Source organism: Rhodamnia argentea, chromosome 11 (genome assembly GCF_020921035.1).
Source record: "Rhodamnia argentea isolate NSW1041297 chromosome 11, ASM2092103v1, whole genome shotgun sequence".
In the NCBI taxonomy this organism is placed as follows: domain Eukaryota; kingdom Viridiplantae; phylum Streptophyta; class Magnoliopsida; order Myrtales; family Myrtaceae; genus Rhodamnia; species Rhodamnia argentea.
In genome coordinates this window covers 4,794,891-4,822,220 of record NC_063160.1, presented here as the reverse complement: position 1 = coordinate 4,822,220, position 27,330 = coordinate 4,794,891, and the positions used below count along the sequence as shown (strand labels likewise).

General features: G+C 39.7%; 2 pseudogenes; both read right to left on the bottom strand.

Moving 5' to 3' along the window:
- Positions 1-724: 724 nt before the first annotated feature.
- Positions 725-14,247, bottom strand: LOC115739338 (annotated as a pseudogene).
- An 8,031-nt stretch (positions 14,248-22,278) lies between these two features.
- Positions 22,279-23,789, bottom strand: LOC115739342 (annotated as a pseudogene).
- Between the last annotated feature and the right edge of the window lie 3,541 nt (positions 23,790-27,330).

Below are 27,330 nucleotides of genomic sequence, written 5' to 3'. Positions count from 1 at the left end.
TCGCCTTGCCGTGTTAAAGGTGAGGTTTGGCCTCACCGTTGTAAGGCGAGGTCAAGCTCGCCCAGTGACAGTGGCAAAGCGTGGCCTAGGCGAGGTTGACCTCTCCCTCGCCGGCTTTGTCCACTTCAAAATATATTATTAAAAATTGATCACGTCAAGATCGGCCAAAATGACCGGAAGAGCTAAATTGGCACAAATGCAAGAGATTTAACTCTGAATTGAAACAAAAAGATATTTAGGATTGAATTTACACAATTATAATAGGTTTAGAACTTCATTATTATCATTATTTTTCCTTTTGTTTCCACCAATGTATAACAACGCAATGGTATATTCCACGGTTTGAAATGGAGAATAGGTTGGCGACCAAGGATTAGATTGATTGAGCGGAACTTGCCTATTTCTACTGTTTGCTGTCTGTGCAACTGAGCCTTGGAGTATGTCCTGTCTCTGCTAAAGTCTGGGCTCGTTTTATCAAACAACCGGGATTATATTCAGTGCCTCCTTCCGTCTGCAACCATTTTTCATCGTTTTCTGCAATCATTTTTCATTGTTTTCATGCGACTACCGTAACTGAATACTAGAAAGATAAAATAGGCATGCAACCCTCATGTACAGGCTGATCTTACTCGTGGAATACTCCCATCCCAAGTAGAGAGCTGGTAGTGCTGAGTTTCAATCATTATAACAAGCACAAGAAAGATACTGATAGATGAACGTTTCTGGTTTCACAAAATTCAAAGACTTGCAAGATATCCAAACGAGGTTAAGAAATTTCGAAGTCTTTAGATTGGGAAGCTGTCTAGTCTACCCTTGATTCACATGTATTCCTTGCTATAGTGGCCGATGCACATTAAAGGAGAGAAGGCAAAAAAAATTGTCTCTCTCCACTTATTTGAAAATTCATTTCCAAAGTTGAATTGTTGTGGTTGGCATAAAACCATAGGTGAACTAAATACTTCAAAATTGTCCATGACCCCAACCTTCCTTTTGGGCCATAATAATGGAAGTAGCCGTTGGAACAGCATTATGCTGCAACCGGCAAAAGGCCGTTATGCTTGAGTAATGCGTCGGGTGAAGGCTCACGTCCTCGAAATTCAATGAAAACCTGGGCAAAGGAAATTTGGTACAGTGAGGACATCAAGTAAAACTATCTAGATTGTGACAATAATGAGTAGATAATGCAAAATCACGACTTCCGAACCTGTAGTGGAGCTTTTCCACCTCCAAGAGCAAGAATCGTCTCTCGGAACCTTTGCCCTGTTTCTTTGACAGCCTGTCGACCGCGCTCAACAGATCATGATAAAAATCAACAATTAATCCAGAAATAAATCCAATATTGAAGAAGGGCCTTCATAACTGAATAGTATTAGACAAGACAAGAAGACCGCCCAGGTGCAACGATTTCAGAAAAATTGTTGATGACATGAAATGACATTGGATGTAAGGTTGTCTAAGAAGAGAGAATAATGCACAAAAGATTATTGAAACGCCAGCCTAGAAGATTTTTTTTGTATGTTATGCCAAGGCCTTACTATGTCCAATGGACCTTCGTAAAAGACCTGGGTTTTACAATGGGAAAAAAAACCTGCCTGAATTTTCAGGTTAGTAATCTTCTATCTAAGAACTGGAAAAAGAACCAAAATGAAGAAAACCTACTGAAACAGTTTAGTTCTTGGCGCTCTTCATCTCGCACTAGATAAAGAAATGAATCAACCAGAACACACACAAATATGAAGCTGCACTTATTCCCCTGGGGCTTTCGCATAACACGAGCAAAAATCACCCTCATAACAGAGAAACTATATTTGAGATATTGCTGATGCAACAGCCATCTCAAACTCAAGACATGTACAAATAAAGCAAGGAATGAGCTTCTTGGCATTCAATCTCATGGAAAACAATCAATTTTGCTAAACTTCAACAGTGACAAGGACATGGTAATGCATATGCCTTGCCATTAGAGCTGAAGAATGGAAATAAGCCACGCATTGACGCTGATAGGACATGAAATGATTTGGGCTTATCCATTCATGGAAAGAACTGTAAGGCATTGTTGTGCTGAAGTACTCCAAAGAGGTCAAGTATGCAGTCTCACAGGTCTGAGGTCTGCCTGACGTGTATAGTCATTAGAGAGCGACAGACATAAGTAATTAAGCATATAGGTATGCAAACCAATCAGGTTCGGCCAGACTTCCATTCTTTGCCAAGACATTCCTGGATTACTCACCACTAGTCCATACGGGGAAAAAACAGCAATGTAGCATGTTTATTACTACCAAGCTATCAAGGTACTCTTTAGCAGCATTGTTTTTATTCAAATATGTCCACAACTTCTCTGACATACCTTGCTGTCATTTAAACCTGCATCCTCAAATGCGGAGAAAGCATCTGCAGATAGCACCTCTGCCCACTGAAACAAATACATTCACGATTAGAACCACACACGTTATGGAATAAATTATTCTCAAGCAAGAATATGGATAAACCAGTACTCAGAGCTGAACATAGAAAAGCAGTGTATTATGTTCGGGTAAAGTGTTTCATCATCTATTAGAAACTAACTATAAAGGAACTGAACAAAATTTGGCATAACCAACAGAAAAGGATATCCTATACCTTGTAACTGTAATAACCAGCTGCATGTCCACCTGAATACAAGTGAAAAGCAATAGATTCCCCACCGTGTAAGATAAAGGTGTATCCCACAAGGTATATATACTCTCAAAGAACCATTTTGACAGGTAGGAAGACGAACCTGCAAATACATGGATGAAACTACAAAGGAATCGATCCTCAGGAAGTGGAGGGATCACCTGGGTTTTTTCACAAACCCTTTGATCCACATCCCATACAGATTCTGGCCCCCCAGGAACATATTTTGTATGAAGCTGCAGATCTACACTTGCGAGTCTTATCTGAGAAGCTCCACAGACAATAAAAGTAAGTAATAACCAAGTCCTACATTGGTATGCTTCCATAAGAGAGCAATTTTTTTAGCATATGCAATTTCCGATTTCCCAAATATCTGATTTTACTTTGGTAATGTTAATTCTATCAATAAGCAATGATCTCCTCTACCAAAATAATTTGATTTGCATCATTTCGAAGTATGTACATCTAAACAGCAAGATTTAAACCATGCTTGCACTAAGGTTAAATGAACTAGTAAACTTTACGCTCCCTCACTGTCATACGAACATGAACTGGTGAAATATGGAGTGCTCTCCTTTTTGTTTTATCATTTCAAACTTGTGTACTTTTGACCACAAGCAGCATAGACAAAGGTGGAACCCCAATAAACAAGAGGTGTAGCATTCAGCTCAAATAAGTGCAGCACAACCAGGACATAGTACACGTGAGACAATCCCTCATGGACAGGGAAATGCCTGCGAGAATACTTCTTCTCTTTGGAAGCTTTTTGAAACTGACCTAGCCTCAAAAGGTGTCACAAAAGTAAGAAGCTGATGAAATGGGGAATCATCTCCGGTTGCTTCTTAACCAAACAAAAGCTGAAGAACTTGGCTTGACTTATTCTACAATTGCTTTGGTCTGGTGTTTGTCATGCCTAAGAAACCGTGGATACCAAACCAAGTAAAATATGTAGAAAGGGAAAAGACAAAGTCAGTTAGATTGGAAAGGGAAGAACCAGATGACATAAACATTTTACAGGTGGTATAATAGGATAGGCAGCAGTTTCTCTATAGGCTCTCATGGACTTATTATTATCTACTTGTCAGCTCATATAGACGTCCTTCTGCACCACCAAGAGGAAATTCAGTTATTATATTAAATGAATAAAGAACTGTCCCAGATAATTACCAGTCAGCCCGAGTAAACAACAGCAAAAACTAGAAATTTTTGGGAGAAATTGCTTCTACAACAAATAATACAACTTTCTTGTGGACAATATAGTCATAGGCGAACTAAAAGAAAACGTTAACAGGGCATGTACATCAAGAACAAAAAAACAAAGCAAAACAAATTTTCTTTAATAAGAAGTAACCTGGCGGAGGCTTAAGGAGCCTGCACGAAAGGTCCTGGCTGCGAGGAGCTTTCTATATACATCTTCAGGGAGACTCTCACCAGTTTCATAGTGCTTTGCGATTCCCATCAAGGTATCCCTGCAAATCAAGGGTAATAAATGTCTCCCTGGGTTACTGACATATATAAACTCAAACAAAGCGTTAGCAAAACAGAGAGAGAGAGAGCACTTTTATTGTGTCAAATACAAATGCGGATGGTAATTAGTTTTCTTTTCAATGTTTTTAATATGCAAAACATCAAGTCAAACATGTTCATTTGGTTAATTTCTTTGTTAAACTCAATGTGTATGGTGTTCACAAAAATAGAAAAATAATAAGAAAGTAAAAGTTTATTTCCTAACATTATGGATAAGAAGATTCCGACACTTATAAAAGGAGGATATACAGCACTAACGCCACTTGTTGATATACGTTGGGACACATGACAGTGAGCATTGAAGAACCTAACTGAGGTAACTTTTAAAGCGCAGCAAAAAAAAGGATAACATCAATGATAAGAGAAAAGAGTTTTAACTTCAACGAAAAAAAAGTGACGATATCTAGTCTTTAAGACCCGTGCAACATTAAATACTGAATAAATGGATGTACTGTTTCTATATTTTAATTATTACATTTTTATGCTTGAAACCTACATAATATGTATAAGATGGTTAGATGAGGCAAAACGAATAGTTTTCAAGGAAAGAATGCTTCACGAAGGACCGTGGCGACTAGAGGGTGATATAAATATGATGTGGAACGAGATGTCTAACTGCATTAAAAGAGTGGCAAGAGGGGTGTTAGGGGAAAATAAAGGGAACGGACATCAAACAAAGGAAACTTGGTGGTGGAATGAAGAAGTGCAGGAGGCAATTAAACAGAAGGAGTGTTTCGGATGTTTGCATAAATGTCCTAATGAAGAAAATTTGCAAAAGTTTAGGTTGGCAAGAAAAAATGCCAAGAAAGCTGTGCGAGAGGCTAGAGGCAAGGTTTTCTACGAGATGTACAAAAAACATGGGACCAAAGAGGGAGAAAAAGGTATCTATAGGCTTGCAAAGATAAGGGATAAGAAAAGCGAGGACTTGACACAGATTAGATGCATCAAGGATGAAAATCAAAAACTTTTGGTAAGAGATGCAAAAGTCAAGGAAAGGTGGATGAGCTATTTTAGCAAGCTTTTTAATGGCAAGAGCAATAGAAGGGAGGTGGTCTTGGAGGACGCTATTGATGAGTTAAACAGAAGGTTTGTGTGTAGAATTAGAGCGCATAAAGTTAAGGAGGCATTAAAGAAAATGAAGACTAGTAAAGCCTTGGGACCCCAATGGTGTCCCTATTGAAGTGTGGAGGTGCTTAGGGGAAGTAGCAATAAGTTGGTTGACTAACCTTTTTAACAAGGTTCTCCATACTAAAAAGATGCCTTATGAATGGAGGAAGAGTATGCTTGTGCCTATCCACAAGAACAAGGGGGATATCCAGAATTGTTCCAACTATAGAGACATTAAGTTTACGAGCCATACAATGAAGTTGTGGGAGAGAGTCCTTGAGCATCGCTTGAGAGTAGAGACCAAGGTCTCTGTAAATCAATTTGGATTTATGCCAGGAAGATCTACCATGAAGGCTATCTTCTTGGTACGAAAGTTGATGGAGAGATATCGAGAAAAGAAGAAGGACCTACATATGGTGTTTATTGATCTTGAGAAGGCATATTATAGGATTCCAAGAAAGGTTTTGTGATGGGTTCTTGAGAAGAAAAAAGTACCTTCAAAGTATGTAGAAGCAATCAAGGATATGTATGATGGTATTACTACATGTGTGAAGGCTTGTAATGGCACATCAAGTTATTTCCCAATCACGGTAGGCTTACACCAAGGCTCTGCTTTGAATCCTTATCTTTTTGCCCTAGTCATGGATAAGTTAACAAAAGATATCCAAGATGAGGTGATGTGGTGTATACTATTTGCAGATGATATTGTGCTTATTGATGAGACCAGGGCTGGGGTTGCTGCTAAATTAGAACTATGGAGAAGCACATTGGAGTCCAAAGGATTTACATTAAGTCGAAGTAAGACCGAATACATGAAGTGTGAGTTTGACACGGCATGAGGAGAAGATCACGAATCCGTGAGTATGCTCGGACAGGAGGTATCCAAGAAAGATGCTTTTAGATATCTAGGATCAATATTGCAAAAGGGGGTAGAGATTGATGATGATGTAAGCCATAGAATCGGAGCAGGTTAGATGAAATGGCGCAGTGCTTCAGGGTTCTTGTGAGATCGCAAAATCCCTCTTAGATTAAAAGGAAAATTTTATAGAACAGCAGTAAGACCTTCAATGCTATATGGAGCTAAATGTTGGCGAGAACATAGGCAACACGAGCATAAAATGGGAGTAGCGGAAATGAGGATGTTAAGGTGGATGTGTGGTCATACAAGAATGGATAAAATAAGAAATTAAGAAATGAATATATTTGAAGAAAAGTTGAAGTAATACCGGTGGCAGATAAGATGAGAGAACATAGATTGAGATGGTTTAGGCATATTCTTCAAAGACCCCTAGATGCTCTGTAAGAACAGAAGTTTGTTACCGAGGGCATGGCATGAAGAAAGGAAGAGGTCGGCCGAAACTTATCTAAGGGAAAGTAGTAAAACAAGATTTAATGGAGTGGGAAATAGATTAGCGTACGGTTTGCCTTAGGACAGAGTGGAGGAAAGCAATTAGAATTGTGGAGGGCAGAATTCCTATATTTCAGACTATCATTTCTAGTCTTTTTTCCCTATATATATATTTATTTATTTTTAGATAATTATTTCTTTCCCTCAATGGATCTTGCTTTCATTTTATTTATTTTTGGGTTCATCGACCGCCGACCTCAACTAGTTTGGGATAAAGGTGGTGTTGATATTGATATTGATGTTGATGTTGAAACCTGCATAATCTGTCCTGATGTGGACTTAATAATATGTACACGTTCGTAATGAGTGTTTCCTTACTACCTATTCTTATAAACTCACGATTAGCTAAGCTTTAAAAAATAGGAACATGAAAAAGGAACAGCAAAAAATCCAGTTGAAAATAACATTGTCAAGGTATATATCAACCCAATATATCTCCCAATAAATTATGTTTCATATTTAAAGATACTTGGCGTAACTATCCATGCCCAAGTTGTGAACATGAATACATAAAACTCAATTTCTCATAGTATTTCTTTTTTGTTATCTGTACTATATAACGTCTAAAACAGGGACCTATCATTTGCCAAATACCAAGAAGCCAATATTCTCACTTCCTCACTATTAGATCCAGAGACAGTACAAAGGCAATACAACACAAACGTCACATAATGCTCCATGATGAAATCATCTATTGTTATCGGCAGTATATGCATTACCATTTTCATTTGTGAAGAGCAACTTTATGCAACTATGTCGGCAGATCAATGTGATCTAAATCTCTATAAGTAGATACTTCATACAAAATTACCTGTGGTAACACCAGTTCTCCATAAATTGAGAGGGCAGTTCCACAGCATCCCTCTCTATTCCTCTATTACCAGCAACAAGGCCTTCGTCCTGTTTGGTTAGCATGTGTTGAAGTACATGACCAAATTCATGAAAAACGATTTCAACCTGCCAATTTCAACAGTAAATATTTTACCACAAATGTTTGACTAGCAGATAACACTAAGAGGATTAAGATATTTCATGAACGCCAAACTGCTATAGCAAGCACAATGTCACAAATCTCATCATTCATCTAAGAGATTCTGATAATATTTTCCAAAGAGTCAAATTCTTGTGGCACAAGAATGGCTCACTCATTCAAAACCTTCATGGTCAATACTGACGATTCTATAAGTATTAGGTGTTAATCAGAATATTTTAGAATGGGAACAGGGAATACTGAAAATTGGATGATAGACCCATCTTGAGATGCAGATATTAGAGGAGAGAAGCGTGCATCTTTAGGCATTACACATAGAAAAATATTAGCATTACCAGGATTCACGAAATCACATCAAAGAATAGGTTGGCATCAGAAATTCTCAAGCACAAAATTGCTTGGCAGTTACTTCATTAATCTTCTCGCAGAGACCAATCTTCTCATACTGACAAGTGTTATTTGACCTACATATTGATTCTTCCATCACTCCCGCTCCTGACAGTGTAATAGATATCTTCACAGAGATGTCTTTATAATAGCATAACTTTAAGCCCTATTTAAACTATGCGCAGGTCACCAAAATCCAATCATTAAATTAAGATTCGTGAAGACCAAACTAAACAACCCTTTCTACAACCCTTGTTTCTGATGGCAATATTTCATTATGACCAGCTTGCATTAGCTTGTGGCTACACTAGCTACCCTCCATCTTTAAAGTACTTCAGACTCAAAAAAAAAAAAAAAGGGGTCATTAAACTGAGGAAAGGAGTTGGAAATTTACCTCTCGGAATGTCATAAGGCTTGGCTTGGTCCCCACAGGTGGTGTTTGATTGCACACCATGTGAGCAATCGGTAATCTTGCACTTACACCATCTCGAGACAGCACACGGCTCCGAGCAACAACCTCATCCACCCATGCACCTCCCCTTTTCTCAGATGGTCGAGAATAGGGATCAAAATAGAAGTATGCAGTTGGATTTCCTGAAGAATCCTTTACACAGTAGAATCTGACATCACTGTTCCAGACCTGGAGGACAATAAGCATTTTATCAGAATACATGTGCTAACAGCACATGAAAGGCAGAAACAAAGCATTTGACTTATTTACCGGTGCTAGTCCATCAGCAGCCTCAATCTCGATTCCAAAAAGTGTCCTTGCAAGGTTGAAAAGGCCCTCCATTACTTTTGGCAATGAGAAATATGGGCGCAGTTCTTCCTAGAAATTGCAAAAAGTTATGAGGCTACATGTTCACATTCACATGCATAAATCAGGGTCAGGAAATGTCAGCAAAGTTGTTTCTTTTTTTCTTTTCAAAAAATCCAAAGAGAGAGCTTTAACCTCATTGATGTCATATTTTGATTCACGCAGTCTCTCACTCCAGAAGTTAATGTCCCAATGGCTCAAATTGTCAGATTCTTTTGCCCCTTGAGTCTTGGCAAAATGTTTTAGGTCCTCCATGTCTGAATAATGAAGGCAATCTGTATCAAGATATGGATGCAAGACATGGATGTTGAGTTGAAAGTAAAAAGAACATCGGTAAAATCATCCTAATATTTTCCGTTGATATCATCAAATTGAATTGAAGTCTTAAACCGCCCCCCAAAACAAACCCACCCCCACCCCCACCCCACCCCAAATTTCTTCCCTCTTTTTCCTTGGCCCCATCCTCTTCCTAGTTCCAATGCCTTTCTCACCAGCCATACATCCCTATGCGGCATGTCCAATGATGACCACATGATCCAGTATCACCTCCAACTTATTAATCCACTCCACAACCCTCATCACCTCATCAACATCATTTGAGCATTCAGATTTGTATGAAATGAGATTGTTACATTTTTTTTTTTGTTCTTGCATATTCTAGATGTGCTCCTAGTTTTCCCCATCACTTTACTAAGGCTAGGTTTCCTTCAGTTGGCTCGATCACTTTGTGCCGGTGAAAAGTGGACCTAGTGAGCAGAAGGCTAGCTAAACCAAACATTGAGTGGCAATTGGATATGTACAACTTGAAAGACAGAAATTGAGGGTGACATCATGAAGAGAGAGAGAGAGAGAGAGACTTAGTAATACACTCTTCTTATGGATATATGCAAGAGAACACATATGATGCAAAGTGTAGTGCTTTGAAGCTCGAAATACAGGTATAACATGCACATTTTAAGTAGCAGAAAGAACTACCGTGAATATTTATCACAAGAGAACACAAAAGTGCAGCATCAGTTATTAAAAGTTTATACCCCGACAAAATTTTTAGAGCATACCTTGAACTGCAGCTTTCCATGAAGCACTCCTAAGTTTCTCTAGGAGCTCTTCCGCTTTATCAACAGTAGCCATTTTCATGGCCATGCTAACCTGATGAGAATCTTGCATCAATAAGGGATGATAAAGCGATATCGAAGAATTGTTGACCCATGCAAATATATTTCCCCCAGGATTATTCAAGCAGAATGGAGAAAAGAATTCAGAAGCATACTTAAGAAATTGTTTCAGAGACATTACATAAACAAGAATACAGTAGTAGTTTGCATTGGATTACGCATCAAAATGGAATTCTGGAAAATTGCACACTTGAACGAACTTTAGAATCAAAGTGAAAATATTTCAATAATTGCTTACAATCTACCAATGACCACTTTTTCTGCTGTAAATTTTCCTCTTTTCTCTTGTAAATAATAAAATAATAACAACAGCCAAAAACAATTGGGGTTGGTTTACAAGTAGTGAATAATTTGAAAGATGTCATCCGAAAGGTGACAAAAAAAAATTGTCTAACTTGTTCAATCATACTTCACACTAGGAATAACTAAACAGATGTAATTTAAACTAGAAAAATCTCATAAATAGCCTTAAAAACGAGTACCTCAGCATAATTATTATAACCTAGAAGCTTAGCTTTTTCCAATCTAAGCTTCAAGGTTTGGTCAATAATTAAAGTGTTGTCTATATCTCCGCTGGAGGCCTGAGTAACATAAGCACGGTAGATTTCCTCGCGTAAAGCTCTATTTCGAGCATGTTTCAAGACAGACATAACACTTGGACCATCAAGAGTGATCACCCACGGCCCATCTTCTGGAGTTGCATTTTCATGCCCCTTGAATATGACAAAGAACGAGAAAAGGATGAAGAATGCTGGAAAAAAAAGAAAGAAAGAGTGACAAAAAAATGGAAGCTATTATGTATTACCTTAGACACCGCTGTTTGTGCAGCCAAACCAACAGCTGTAGCAGGCAATCCTTCAATATCCTTCTTATCAGTAATCAATTTTTCAAATTTCTTTGTGGCATCCAACACATTCTCATCAAACTTTTTGGATAATTTTTCAAGCTCCTGTAATCAACTAATTAATCAAAAGGCAGAGGTTGGGCAATTGAAGTATATAATAAAGAATCTACTTAACTACTTTATTGCACATAAAGAGTAGTCTTAACACAATCAATGCCACTGCTAGACTTATTTGATGAAATCAGCATCAGATGTCAGAAATATAATAAAATAGCCTACATAACTACTTTCTTGCCTACAACATAAAGAGTAATCTTAACACAGTGGTCAATGCCACTACAAGGCTTATGTGATAAAATCAGCATCAGATTTCCAAAATGACAGTTAAAACGCTAGAATGTAGAAAGAGCAAAAATCTGACAAATCATTCCCACAAATATTGTAAAAGCATCTTCATCATCTCACACATTATGTGCTGTTCAATGTCACAAGTCACACCAACTTTTAGTTTCTAAGGAAATAAATTTAAGGCAACTTATCCAAGGACAGCAATGATAGGAAAATATAATGAGAAGTCATTGCACATGTTCATACAGCCAACAAAATCAAGCACGCTGATAGTTGTTCAAGCGTCAATGTTAATACATTGGCAAAGATGGACTTTTCAACTCAAATGAGAGTCCTAGAAGAACTCTTCAAGTTTAATTAGTAAAGCTATTTATTGCTCGACTATGGTTGGTCAAGAATGCTTTGGAATTTGGCTTCGTCCATCAAGGGCATTCAGTGGGTCGGTGTAAAGACTCGGTAAGTTGACCCTAAGAGCTTGGAGGGGTACATGCATTAGAAAAGAAAAGAGAAAGAAGATTCAGTTGATCCTTCTAGCAACTTTTTGGCTGATTTCGAGGGAAAGAAACAGGAGAATGTTTAGAACATAGACAGTCATTTTAGAAAATTAGGGAATCTTTGCTTTTTACTTTGGATTTTTGGTATGCACACAGTTCGAGTCTTGATGTAAATACATTTCCAGACCGACTAGACTCCTCCTGTACTTGATTTTGCAAAGGGTTCTGCATATCTGTGGTGCCTTTTTATGAATTACCTCCCTGTTACAAAAAAATGGTAAAGACTGTTTTGGGATTGCATGATGCTTAAGAAACCCTAGATATAAGACTTAGGAAGCTTTGGGTGTGATGCCTGAAGAATTTACTTGTTTTGAGTAATCATTCATTGGAATTCCTCTTCAAGTACTCAATTAATCGGGCTTGCAACCATGGGACTTTTCGTCCCACCACTTATAGCCTGGAAAATCCCCTACATGAGGCATTTTCGGTGCTCGCATGTTAAATAAAGAACACACAAGTTAGCCACAGGTAGATTATTTCAACCTCACATTGACTGACCATGAACCTCTATCCTGTCTCCTCTCAATAATCTATATGTCCTTGCTTTCTTAACAAAAGCTTCAATGCTATCACTTTTCTCCCTGGTCAGGAAGTTTATACCTCTTCCTCTTCTCTCAGCATCTTTTGACATTAAACTTTTCTCTAAAATAATTTGAATGACTCATCATTCTAAACTCGTCCTTCTAACAGTTGTTTTTGGTACTCGAGTTAATGTTTTCAACCCTTCCCTTGGTACTTCAAGTACTCTCTACTGACTGTAAATATTTTATGCACCACTATAGTATGTCTTCATCAACAAGACGTGGGGTTCACTTTGAAATTTTGTGTATAAATGTGAGATTGGAAGTGCAGGAAACAAGCCAAGTTTTATACACCAACATAGTGTGTCTTCAATGACTAGATGTAGGATAAACTTTGTGAAATCCATCCTCTGTGTGTGTACATCCATGCTCATACGCAAGCAAATAATACATGACATACACTGCACCAAAAGACGCTTTGCCTTATCACTGCCACCAAGTCATAGATTGCAATTTATTTGACGTATTCATAAAACGCATCACACCTGTTCAATTTGGTTAAATTCTTCTCTTTTACCATCTTCCAGGGCAACCCCATTCAGAACTGCTTTCTTTATTTGGTCTGCAACAATATAATTTCAAACCCAAATGTCAGCCAATCTCTAGAAAGTATAAGCGCTACACTATGTACGCATCCTATGTAGTGATTCCCTTGTTTTGCAACTTAAAAAGTGAATACAAATATGAGATAAACGAAAGGACACTAATAAAAATAAAACTTAAGACACTATGTCATCCAACTACCCAAAATAAGCAGAAAAGGTGATCAAAGGGCAAAATGTTTTACTCACTTTCAACTACACGTTTTTGAGCATCGCTCAGCATGTTCCAATCAGCTGACTCTTGAAGAGCTTTAAAAGCATTGTAAACAGGTTTACTTTGCCCAAGTCTAAGCTGAAACTTAACCTTCTCTGCCTGCATTGCAAGACTAAGCCAACGTAAGCATCAACATTCAAGACATGGACAACCACAAAAGCTAAATGGATAAAGACGAATAGACCAACCACAAAAGCTAAATGGATAAAGACGAATAGACCAGGCACATGGCACGCTAGGGTCAAACAGATACTTATCTAAAAGCAACAACAAACATCTCTAACTCCAGAACAGACTTGAGTCTCCTATCTTCACTCCTTTTCATCACTAAATAAATCATTTCAAGAACCATTTCAGAGATCCTCATCCCAAATGAACCAACTCCAACCAAAAGCAATTACCTGGACTTCCTCTATCGCAGCACGCAACTCAGCTGTATCCTTAACGGCCTTGAGATGATTGATCATTCCCCAGGCCACAGTCAATTTATCCACAATCTTCTCCAATGGCTCCACAAGCTTTGGCCATGACGGGTGCACCGTCCTCTCCAATTCCTCCAGATCACTCTCCTATGGCATATCCACAAACACATTACAAACGCCAAGACCTCAAACAACAATATCAACAAACAACGATCAAAAGATGGAGACAAAAAATCCTTCATACCAGCCCGTTCAAGATAGTCAGAATCCCAGAACGGACGTGCTTGGCCTCGATGGCGTTAAAAGGTGGGAACTCGAAGTCCTGCAAGAGGGGATTGCTGTCGTTGGCTACGTTGGCCATAGGTGGAGCTCGGGGGGCGATCGGCCGAGTGGGGATGGAGGAACAGGTGGTGGAGAGGGAGAGAGAGGTGGATCTCCGGGGGCTCTGGAGGCAGAAGGAGAAGGAGGAGGACCAGAGTCGGCAAGGGAACGATTTTTTATATAGAGAATGGTGTCTCGCCTATCGACGAAGATGATGACGATGATGGTGGACAGAGCGAGAGAGAGCGATGCGGGTTGTAGAGGCCATGAGCGTGAGCATGTTGACTATAACAAGGAAAGTGGCGGGCTTTTTTCCAATTTAGTATAAAAATATTTTTTTTACCAAAATAGGTTAAAAATAAAAACATTACCGTTTTTGGACGTTGCTCGGCATTCAAAATGCCGAGCGGCAGTTGATTTTCTTTTTCAATTTTTTTTATTATTTTCCTTTAATCTTTTTTTTTAATTTCTTTCTTTTGTTTTCTTGTAATCATTTTTTTATTATTCAATTTTTTTTCTGGAATGAATAAAACTTTAATGAAATTCATATAGAATACTATGTTTTGTGATATTCACGCGAATTAACAATGAGTGAAACACTTCTATATCGAGAATTTATCTCAGAGATAATGTTCTAAAAACTCAAATAGCAAAAAAATAGAGATCAACACAGGATGAATGCTGTCGACATCGCTCCGCCTCCCACCTCCGAACGAGCGAGGCAAAGGGCTCGTAGAGCGACGAGGCAGCATCGACTATTTAATTCTACGAGACGCCGCCTCGTCTCTCCGCAGCCCAGTTGCCTCGCTCATTCACTTGCTTTCCTCATAGTCGAGGCATGTCATCATATCGTGGTGCACGACTCGAGTTATTTGCTAGTGTCGATGAACGCCGGATGCAGGTGAGACCAAACGAGTCGTTCACCACGATATGATGACGCGCCTCAACTCCGAGGAAAGCGAGTGAATGAGCAAGGCGATGGAGCAGCGGAGCGACGAGGCAACGTCTCGGAGTATTAGATAGTCGACATTGGATGGAGGTGGGAGTGAACGAGTCGTGCAGCACGATACGATGATGTGCCTCGACTCCGAGGAGAGCGAGCGAGCGAGCGAGGTGATGGGGCCGCAGAGTGACAAGATGGCGTCTCGGAGTATTAAATAGTCGATGCCGCCTTATTGCTCTGTGGCCCCGTCGCCTCGCTTGTTCAGAGGTGGGAAGCGGAGCTGAAGTAGTGAGTTGGGAGGCAGAACGATGTCGACAACATTCATCCCGTGCCGATCTCTACTTTTTTGCTATTTGAATTTTTAGAACATCATCTCAGAGATAAATTCTCGATATAGAAGTGTTTCACCCATTGTTAATTTGTGTGAATATTATAGAACATGGTATTATATACGAATTTCATTAAAGTTTTGTCCATTCTAGAAAACTAATTGAATAATAAAAAAATGATTACAAGAAAACAAGAAAAAGAAATTAAAAAATTTATTAAAGGAAAATAATAAAAAATTGAAAAAAAATAAAGTGCCAACCATTGCATTGCTCGGAACACAAAGTGCCAAGCGAGTGTCGCTCGGCATTTACGGTAATAATGTTTTTTCTTAACCTATTTTGGTTTTAAAAAAAATTATACTGAATTGGAAAAAAGCCCGAAAGTGGCTGTCGACACTGGGCCTATGGCTAAGGCCCTCTTTTGGAATCGTCTCATTTTGCCTTTCTTGGTTTACTGAATTCTCCCGGTTGGATATTATCTTGGTTCCTATATTAATTCGGGTTTGATGGATAGCGTTTTATGGGGGCAAAATGTGAGTACAGGCCCGGTCTATGGGCCAAGCCCGAGCCCGACGTGTATTCACATGGGATAGGATGTTTTTATTAATCATCGGATTAATTTAGTTAAATCCATCATATTAGCTAATGATGTATACAGCAAATGCTTCTCGCTTAGTATCCCTATGAAAGATTATGCATGAAAGTAAGATGCTAGTGTCGTGGGCCGATGTTTCAACAACGATCGAGCGGCGACTTGAGCTAAATGGATGGGTGATTCGCTCGAATCAAGCCTTGGCCCCGGATCGATCACTAGCTCACAATCACTCTAACATGGCAAGGTAAAGGAGGAACCGAGAGAGAGGAAATGTACAGAGGGAGTTTTGCTTGAATTTCAAATGTTCAAGGTTTTCAAGTGTGTTCTTACAGGGGGCTCACGCCCATTCATATACAAGAGGGCTCATAGCCTTTTGAGACACCCAGCATAGGTCTAATGATCATTTGGTTGACCCTAGAAGTGATTCCAGAAGGTTTAAGTTCCAAGGAGTGAGCTAGGACAGCGGCTGGCCACATCATCCAAATTTGCTGGGCCAAGAATCATCCACATCACTTGCCTCACTGGCCGCTCGCTCAGCCGATGGCTGAATCGTGCATGATGCTTGCACCGGGGCGGTCGATCACTCGTGTAGCATGGTTCGTGCATCGTGCACGGATCGTTCAAGCATCGTCTAGGGATTGTTCGTGCATTGCCCATGAATCGTTCAGCCCGATTATCTTGTATCATTCTTGCATCGACCGCCCAGCTATCTTGTATCGAGTGTCCGTCAATTCTGCATCGAGCGCCCGTCAACTTTGCATCATCCATAAATCGATCAGCTGGTCGTTCAATATGATTCATGACACGGTATATGAATTGATCATCCGGCTGTTCAGCATTGCTCGTGGTTCGTTCATTCGGATGAGCTAGATTGATCAGGGTTGATCCGTGCGGCTAGCCATGATTTGGTTCATTGTATACATCATCGCATGGTCGGTCGTTCATGGCACAGTCCATCCATAGACGAGGATTTTGCCGGACTGTGATACTAGTATGAAAACTCGGATACTGTCGCAGGACTAGTCATGGTCGAATATCTCTGTGGAGTGTCCTAGTGCGATCTTGATGGTCTGAACAATAAGTGTCAAGCATGGATAAGTAGCGCATCGTTTATGCATTTTAGGCATCAAGGGGTAATGTCCATACAGAAATTGATAGACAGTATCAAGTATGTTGTTGCTTGGATGATTCAGGTACTACTCCACCCAGCATTTATCAGCAAAAAGTCATGTCGTCAGCTTTGGGGTGGTTCTACTCGAAATCATAAGCGGTCGAGAGCCTCTAAACATACACAGGCCGCGCAACGAATGGAGCTTGGCTGAATGGGTATGCTTTATGACCTGCAATCTTAGTTGCTAGAAACTGAAAAACTTCATCTACTTTTTAGCTTGAAATATCTCTTTTACCTCTGCTATCACCCCAAAGCATGCGCAGTAGTTGCACCGAATCTTTTATTTGTGGAACAATGAATCAACTAAAATAGTGGAACTTACCAAAAAAAATAATAATAACTAAAATAGTGGAGCTGACAAAAGTAGAACTAATGCTCAACTTGATTATTCTGTTGGTTAAGGATTAAATGTTGGAAGTTCTAATGGGATCCGACGCGTCTTTTACTATGAATCCAATGGCCACAATATCGTCAAATAATCTTTTTACTTCCAAACACATTTTACATAGTCAGTCTAACTATTAATATCTCCCGACTCTATATCAATGTTGCTTGTACCTCAACAAGAACATGCTAACAAAACCACATCGTCATGCAGGCCAAACCCTACATAAGGGAACAAAAGATTGATGAAATTGTAGATGCAAATATAAAGGTAATGTACCAGACAGAGGCAATGTCGCAAGTGGTGGAAGTGGCATTGGCCTGCATCGAGCCCTTCTCGGCTTATCGGCCGAGCATGGCCGACATCTGCGAGAGCTCGAGGACGCTCTGATCATAGAGAACAATGCCTCTAAATATTTGAAGTCCATTGACGGCTTTGGTGGATCCAACCGGTTCTCAATCATCATTGAGAAAAAGGCTGTTCTGTCCCCCACCCAGAAGCAAGCGGCGGAACTGTCGCCTCTTGGTTCACAACCCTTGGCTCCTCCAGAACCTAGATAGAAATTTCGTAACTGCTTAGAATTTATTCACAACAATTTAGAAGAGAAGCAGATGAAAACCGAAGGGTATGTCTCTCCATGTTCATGTGCAGGGGAAAATATCCAACCAACTCTCTTACAGTCTAAGAAAGTTCACTTCAAGTACTTTGTAATGGATTAACTCCATCCCTTGTCAGTCTAAGTACTTTGTAATGGATCAACTCCATTCCTTGTCAGTTTTTTGGTATAGCAATGAAATTTTTTTCCTGTAATTGTACTTCAGACACAATTACCCATTATCCGCCAATAAGATGACTAAACAAAACTGAAACAACCTATCTTGGATGAATGTATTGTAAGCCTTTGTCTTTAATGATGATAATAGATCCACCATTGCTCAAGCGATTCATGTTCGCTCAAGTTGTCCATCTAGAATTTGCAAATTCTTGCGATTCGATGGGTTCCAACTTAAATTTCAAGTGATTGTTAAGGAAAGAAGACTGATGCTTAGTCTTTTAGACCTATCGGCAAAAATTTTCAGGTGATCAGTTATTACACTCTTCATCGTAACAAGAGAGATAAAGATCTAATGAATCATATTCCTTATATGGATGTCCTACATTAGTCATACTATATCAGGATGTGATTCTGAAACCTTTTCTCCTGCAATCTGCAATAAAATTTGAATGTTTGACAAATTCAACTAGTTGATGCTGCTATTTACAAACCAAAACGACTCATAAATTACCAGCACATTGTCATCAAGTTTCAAGGGTTCTTTCAAATGCCAAATTGAATCTAAGCAGTCAATGAAAATCCAGCCATTTTTAACAGCAAATGGAACTGCATAAGCAACTCTGCAGATTTTGTAAAATTTAGTCTACTAGAGTCGACTATCCTACAATTGAAAACTGTAATTTACGTGGAGAGCAACTTTTCATTCAGTATGTGCTCATCATTGCGTGTCATGTTAACTGTCAAATGAACCTACACCTACCTAGTACATTTTTGTCTCCCCTCACTACAATGAAAAATTGGCCAGGGATTCATGTCACGCCCCACACCCGTCGAGAACGCTAACATCCCTTCTCAATCATTAAGTTGTGACGTCCCAAGACGCGTCACCGACCCATTCGTTTTATCTTTTAATTAAGCGCATGCGGAACGTACTACTTCCCCGGACAATAATAATAATAGTAGGGATAGAACAGTAGGTAACCGACAACAAGCTTAGCAAAAGATCATTTTTATTTATTTATCTCGTTAACTCTGAAAAGTTTATATACATACACAAGCCCTATCTCAAGGCCACTTCCTACAACCATCGAAAACACCGGGTCGGGGCCAGGGTCGGGGTTAACACTACTCCAAAAAGAGACCAACATCCACGTCCATCTCGGAACAAGCTATTCATCGCTAGGGTCCTGAAAACCGGTTAACAACAACGGGTAAGATATAAAATCTCCGTGAGTCAACGCCTAAGTCCAAATAGGGCGCTGATTCACTCGGGGCGGCCTAATTACACAAGGCAACTGTCGATAACGGATCAATAGCGTGCGACTAGCACCATGCTCTAACTATCATAGGATCGGGCACAACCCAACAAATTAACCATCAATCACATGCAAGCTTACCCCGCCTTGGTTCACACATTATACAAGACTTCCTATAGCATTCAATCGTACACAAACCGAGGCATCCAATCGGATCACCGATCACAACTTTCATGCACAATGCAACACAATATACATGAATATGCCAATACATAATCATAGGCAACCTTACTTTTCCTTGGTACACGCCTTGCACAGTACAAATCAGCATACGTAATAAAATGCAATTAAATAAATAATGTAATCAGAACACATGTCAACCTTCTCGTGCACAATGTGCTCAAGCATACTCTCGTTATTACAGCCACTCATGGCACGTCCATCCTCACACGGGGGTCTTCTAGCTCTATCGGATATTTATTCCTTTTGATCAATCACGGCCGATAAAGGGCACGCCCGTCTCTCTACAAGGGTTTTCCGGCTTATCTGGATATTTCTTGAATTATTTCAACTCTTATGCCGAATATGCAGAAAATAAATTGCATGTGATTACAATCACATAATTCAACTACCAAACTCGGCATACTCTCATATCCAACATCCTTGAAGATTGCCTATTAGTTTATTTAGTTATATAAGCCAATTTATATGGCTATTCCCAATATCGGCATCACAATTTAATATTAAATACTACACAAGAATACAATTACAAATATAACACTTACTTGCCAAAAAAATAATTTAATTAATTAAAGAATATTAATTATCAAAATAACTCGATAGCTTATCGCATAAATATCGATAGCTTATCACATAAAAATCGATAGCTTATCATAAAAATATTGATAGCTTATCATAAAATAGCAATAGCTTATCGTCCAAACCTCGATAGCTTATCACCCAAATCTCAATAGCTTATCACCCAAATCTCAATAGCTTATCATCCCAACCTCGATAGCTTATCCCTAAAATCTCGATAGCTCATCGACCAAGGTTAATTATCCTAACCATGGTTAACAAAAAATAACTATAATTAACATAAAGTAACTACAATTAACGAAAAGTAACTACAGTTAACTAAAAGTAACTACGGTTACTTTAACTAACTAAGGTTGACTAACCCAACCGCAGTCAACTAATCTAACAATAGTTAATTAGCTTAACCCAACCATCATTAACTAAATTAATTCACAATTAACATAAACTAATCTATCCCTAAACGTAATTACGTCATAATCAAAGTTTAGGGGTTAACTCACAAATAACGACCGACGACGACGAATGATCGGCGGCGATGACTCGAGCCCGACAACGACGATCCTCGGTAGCTCTCGGCTTCTCGGCTCTATACGGCGGTCGGTAGCTTGAGCTCGAGGGTGGCGCTTTGCTTGGCAACGACAACCTGCGGCGGCGCGGCAACGAATGACAAACAACAGAGCTTGAATCAATGCCGAACAAACCGGGTCTCCACCGACCAGCCTCTATCCAGCTTAGATCCATGAAATTTCATCAACTTTTTGGATAATCAGCCCTCATATCCAAATAACCCTTGATCTTACGATCGCGTAGGAGAAAATGGAGCTCGATTTGCCTTCCGGATGGGCTCAAACGAGCGATTTCTTCTCGGGCGCACGCAAAAATCCGAGAAAACGGACTCTCGGGCATGGGGGAATTTTGGGCGGCAACGACGAACGGCACAGCTTTGGGGCAATCGGCGGAGCACGGAGGGCCGGCACGGTACCGCGGCGGGGCTCAGTGGCCGGCGGCTATGGAGGTTGACCAGCCAAGAAAGTAGAGGTAATGGGGGGAGAGGATGGTGAGGAAAAATGAAGGAGAGGGAGGAAATGGGGGGATGGTTGGTTGTGAGAAATGGGGAGAGAAAGAGAAGAGAGAGTGAAAAAGAGTGAGGGAAATAATAGGGGTGGGGCCCACTGGTCAAATCGTACTATTCACTATTTTGTCTTATATGAATAATATGTAGGGGCAAAACGATAATTTGGCTCACCATGGGTAAAATATTCCACCGGTACTAAAACTAAGAGCATTATTAGAAATCTCACAACTAGGGTTCGATCGGGGCTAGGCTTGAGCGCAAAGGGTCTTAGTACTACGATCCGATGGCTCGACTACCCGGACTTGACTTTCTTTTACCGATGTCTCGGGACAATTCAATCTTAAATCCTCGTAAATCCAATATTATTTACCGGACTAAAATTCATGGCTAAAATCCATCGAATTCATTTATCTTACGTACATCGAATTTTCAGGATCACAATTCACAAACCATAGGCAACAGTACCACAAAATATTGACCATTTCCAAAAAGAAGCCACGACAGCCCATTGACCATGGTTCAAATGATCGGATCTGCATTAGATTGTCCCATTTTCTGGCACTCTACTATAAACTAATGTACCAAATCCAATGGTACATGTTAACCAATCAGTAGAAGATATAGAGAGAACCATTGCAAATCTTGAGTGGAAAACATATCCATTTTGGATAGCACAGATGTACAAGCCAATACAGTTTAAAATGCACTTCGCCATCAAGTCCAACATGGTAATAGCCAGCTTATGGTTGAATCATGAAGGTAGAGCTCCAAATTCTGAAGTAGATACAACAGATAATCTAACATCCAAAAACTGCTTGCAAATTCCTTGATCTGAAGGTTAAGGTAGAAGACAACAGCAAATTCTGGAAAGTAATCAAAAGTTGCAATTACCAGAAAAAAAAAAAAAAGAACTGAAATTCAAGAGTCAATGTAGTCCGTGCGTCTCTTAAGATTTGATCATGGCAATTAATTGACGACCTCGTATGAGTAAGAGACGGTTCAGAGTAATTCCATCACAAAAGGCTATAATTAGCGGCTAGTAAGCACTTTTTGGCAGACAAGTGAGAACTTTACATTAAGTCTGTTTTGTCACCTATTGGTGGAAGCCAAAACTGATCATGCATTATTTGAGAGAAATGATCACTTAGAGAGTAATCAGTTTCGTAGTCTAAATTTCAAGAACCAATCTAATACAGCGACTGATATTCGGATATAATAGAGTTCCTTGACAAAAAAGGGAGAAAAAAAGCAGAGAACACAGTGGATATTGCACGAGACACTATCGGAAACACTCGATTGCCTACAAGTGAATTGCTATGCAGGGAAAAAAATGATGAATACTGTTCAGACAGAGAGAAGCTAGTCTCACAAAGTAACATATCAGGGTTGTTTAATAAACCAGAATATTACAACTGTTTTTCCAGTAGTCCTCCAAGATTGCTTCCTACCAATAAGCTACAATCCCCAGTAAGAACTTTTTACACCCATCAACTCATATATCAACCTAAAAGCACCATGCCGGGTCCACTACTCTTCAGAATGGGACACAAGATCCATGAATTTGCAGATAATAGAGAGCTTACAAGACGCCAACAGATAAGCTTTTCAAGTGTTAAAAAGGGCTGGATTCGCCGATGCAGTACCCACTTGGACTTCGAGCAGCTCAAGACGACGCTCCAAGAGATCGAGCTTCTCATTCAACGACGCCAACTTACTCTTGGTCGTAGCTTCTGTTGGTGGATGTATAACCACATCAGAGGAAAATATACAAATTCCAACGGCTTAATATCTTTAAAAAAAAAAAAAAAACACATCCACATAATCAGCCAACCCCATTCTTTCTTGTTAAATGACAAGGAAAGAAGGCGAACCCAAATCAACGCACCTCTATCATGAGCTCCAATTAACAACAATTTAGACATCACCAAAGCAGAAAAGTTACTGCATTCCTTTGGAGTCAGCTCATAGAATCAATCTCATCAAAGCGCAACCAATCTAAAGCAGTTTAAACATTATCCCGGTCTCTTAATTCACCCCCAGACCATGAAGCCGAGTATCGAGCTAAAATCAATCATCCTCCCAGATCTTTACAAACAGGGCCGAATCAATAACCAACAAGAACCCAGCAAAAAAAAAAACAAAAAACAAAAGGTGCGAAATTTAAGCAAGGAAAGACGTCGCGATTGAGATTGAGAACTCGAATCGCACCGAATTGGACGAGGAAATCAAAGAGGCGACGGACGTTGAGGGAGATGTGGGAGATGAACTCGCGGTTCTCCCAGTCCGCCTGCACTGCGATGCCACGTTCACCGCGTTCGTTATGCCTCCCGCTCTCGCCATTGCTTCAGCAAGCGCAATCGGATGTCGGAGGAGAGACTGGAGATTCGGACGAAAGAGAGATCGACTGAGATTGAGTGAAGTTTCTTCGGTTTCACGACTGAGGATGTTTTTCCCTTCGGTTTTACGACTCGCGAAGGTGATTCGGGCTTTAGCAGCAAAGACAGTTGAAAAAAAGTTTATTTAGTTTTCTATCTTTTTTTCATGATTAGAACAATACCCAAAAAATAGAAAAATTAAAACCAAAAAGTCACATTTGGCAAAATTGTTCATGGAATAAACTCCATTATGGTATTCTAGTGTCACACCCCACTTGTTCACTCATCCGAAATGTTAACGCGCGCTACGGATTTCTATTCTCCAACCCCTTTTCCAATACAGATATTCTCGCTAGATATGTCAAACCGGTATAAGTCGGGTCATAAATTAGGTTTCGGGCGACTTACGATCTCATTTTGCTCTTCCCCTACCTATATTGCTAAAACATTTCTATATTTAGTCTAATCTAGGAAAAATTATTTCTTATAAATTTAAAAAAAATTAGTTTGCTAAAACATTGTGAAATTTAAAAAAAAAATAGAACAAGAAAATAAAAAATCTGATTTTTGTCATTTTCTTTTCCCTTTTTTCTGGGAAATCCAAATAGGGCCGCGAAGCCCTCGCTAGTCGCTGGCGATGGTCGTGGGGGTTGCCTTCGCGGCCCTCGTTGGATTTGGCAGGAAAAAAAAAGGAAAAGAAAGAAAGAAAGAATTCAAATAAGATTAACAAAATGACTTGTTTATGATGACTCACTTAAAATAGTTGAGTAACCAATTTAAGACACATTTAAAACCCATCAAGTTGGTAAGTAGCCCATTTATGGCCAGTTCAAGCTTGTTTTTAAAACCTAATGCAACCAAGTTATGGCCTACATCATCAAATGTAGGTTGATATATGGATTTTAGACTCATTTTGCCACCTATAGTTTTCACGACATGGGGAAAAGTACACTAGAAGTGCCATAACTTGTGTACGTCGTTCACTTGAGTGTTATAACTTTCAAACGTTCACTTAAATGCTATAATTTTCAAAAAGCGTTCACTTGAGTGCTATGTCATAGCAAAATCGTTCACTTGAGTGCTACACTAACTTTTCCGGCGTGCCATGTCATCTTTCCGGCTTGCCACGTCATCTTTCCAACGTCTACACTAACTTTTCCGGCGTGCCATGTCATCTTTCCGGCTTGCCACGTCATCTTTCCAACGTCTACAGTAACTTTTCCGGCGTCTACAGTAACTTTTCCGGCTACCACGTCGGCTTTTCCGGTTGCCACGTCAACATGGCACTCAAGTGAACGATTTTTAAAAGTTATGGCACTTAAGTGAACGTTTTAAAAGTTATGGCACTCAAGTGAACACCGTACACAAGTTATGGCACTTCTAGTGTACTTTTCCCCACGACATGTTTAGGACAAAAAGATAAGCCGAGATAGTGAATAGAAGAAACCCGTGTGGTAAACTTCACATGTTGTAGGCGTCGAGGAACGGAGGGGAAAAGAGTTGGTGATTCCTCTTTTAGGGCTTGAGAAAAAGCTTGGAGTGCGAAGGAATTCAATTGGAATGGCAAGTATCTCCTCCGAAGGAATTAGAAGACAAAACCGGCGATTAATTTGAAATAGTTTTAACGGTGTTTGTAATAATAACGATATGATAATGATAATAACGATAATGATAGTCGTAGTAGTGGTGGTGGCTAGCTTAGAAGTGAATGATGCTAGGCCTTTCTTTTAAGCATGTTATTGGGGGAAAAGTACACTAGAAGTGCCATAACTTTTGTACGGCGTTCACTTAAGTGTCATAACTTTCAAAACGTTCACTTAAGTGCCATAACTTTTAAAAATCGTGCACTTGAGTGCCATGTTGACGTGGCAGCCGGAAAAACCGACGTGGTAATCGGAAAAAGTTACTGTGGACACCAGAAAAGTTACTGTAGCACGCCGGAAAAGTTCTTGTACACGCCGGAAAAATGACGTGGCATGCCGGAAAGCCGACGTGACGCACCGGAAAAGTTCTTGTAGCACTCAAGTGAACGATTTTGCTCCGACGTAGCACTCAAGTGAACGATTTTTAAAGTTATAGCACTTAAGTGAACGTTTTGAAAGTTATGGCACTCAAATGAACGCTGTACACAAGTTATGGCACTTCTAGTGTACTTTTTCCTGTTATTGGAGACGGAAGATGTACAGTCTACCTACCTTGTGGCATGACGCATGGCACCCGCTTTGGCCCTCTGCTCAACCATTTCACAAGTTTAATTGTCTAGGGCAAGCGATTTCATGGTAGGTCCTAGGTTTCGATTGGAACCAGTTCCTCAATTTTTTGAATCTAGAACCTACCTTGTCAATCGATTCCACAGTCTATCCGGTAATTGGCCAATTTCTTTTTCTTTTTTATGTTTTATTTTTTTCTTCCTTTTTTTCTATTCTATTTTTAGTTAAGCAAAATAAAAGTGAATACACAACAACAAAAATCCGCATTTGCCAATAGCAACAATCCATTAAAAAAAAAAGATACTGGCAACTAGACCAGGTCATCATGGAGTCAGAACCCGAACAATTCCTATCGCTGGTTCGGTCTAGTTCGCTGTTATATCCTGGACCCATGCTCACCTGTATAATTGTCCGTGATACTGCTTTGCGTTTATATTATGGGATTTGGTTTTGGCCTCCTGCTAGGTCAGAGGCTTAAGTGCAGATTCAAGTCGGTATTAAACAGCCAAATTCTTATGTTGCTGATAGGGTACTTTGGAAGTAGACTACTTTTGGATGCTTCACGTTTGGGAGTGCATGGTGTGCTTTAAAAGTTACAGGATTGAGAGTGCCTTGGTGTTAACTTGTTTGGTCCAATCCATGTTCACCAAGGCCTTGGTTTCTTACATGGTTTGCAATGCACTATAGATTGGTTAAGTTGAACTTGCATGTTTCTCCTATTTGCTGTCTGGGCAGTTCAGCTTTGGAGGATAGGAATCGCTCGATTTTAGTAAGTTGTGTCTCTGCTCGAGTCCGGGCTATGATATTGCAGCTACAACAGGTATCAAGAGGGATCGGTGACTGGATGTCCGAAGTTGATTGGGTTGTGACTTAGTTTTTCTTTTCTTTTTTTTCCGTCGAAGGTTGTGGCTTAGTTCGACGGTAAAGATCTGCCACGAACTATTGTCCGGACTCTCTTGGAATGCTCGCTTTCATTTGCTTTACTCGGCATGCTGGGAATGGTGATTTGCATTCTCCTACTGCTACTTCTATTAGTGCTGTTTCCATTATTGTCACAAATTAAGAGAACTGTACAAAGTCGACTGGATAAAAGTCCTAAAGTTGCTCAGCAAGTTCCATTAGATAGATATAGGCTTTTTATGCTGTTATTAGGGCCTTTTGGCTTTGTCATTCTTGAGCTGTAACGAGATTGCTCTTCCTGCTTCCCTGTTGCCAGTGGAATCTGACTTGATCAAAAATAATAACTATAACCTACCTACACTCAACTTTACAAACTGATCAAAGTTATATCATCAAAGTCAACATATTCCAACAAACTCAAAGTAGAGCTCCTTTTCGGAACAACTGAGGCGATTTTAGTGCTCTCCGCTGTGTACAATCATTTCATTGCCGTTCTCATGCGGCCGCCTATAATACTAGAAAGATAGCATGAGCATGCAACCCC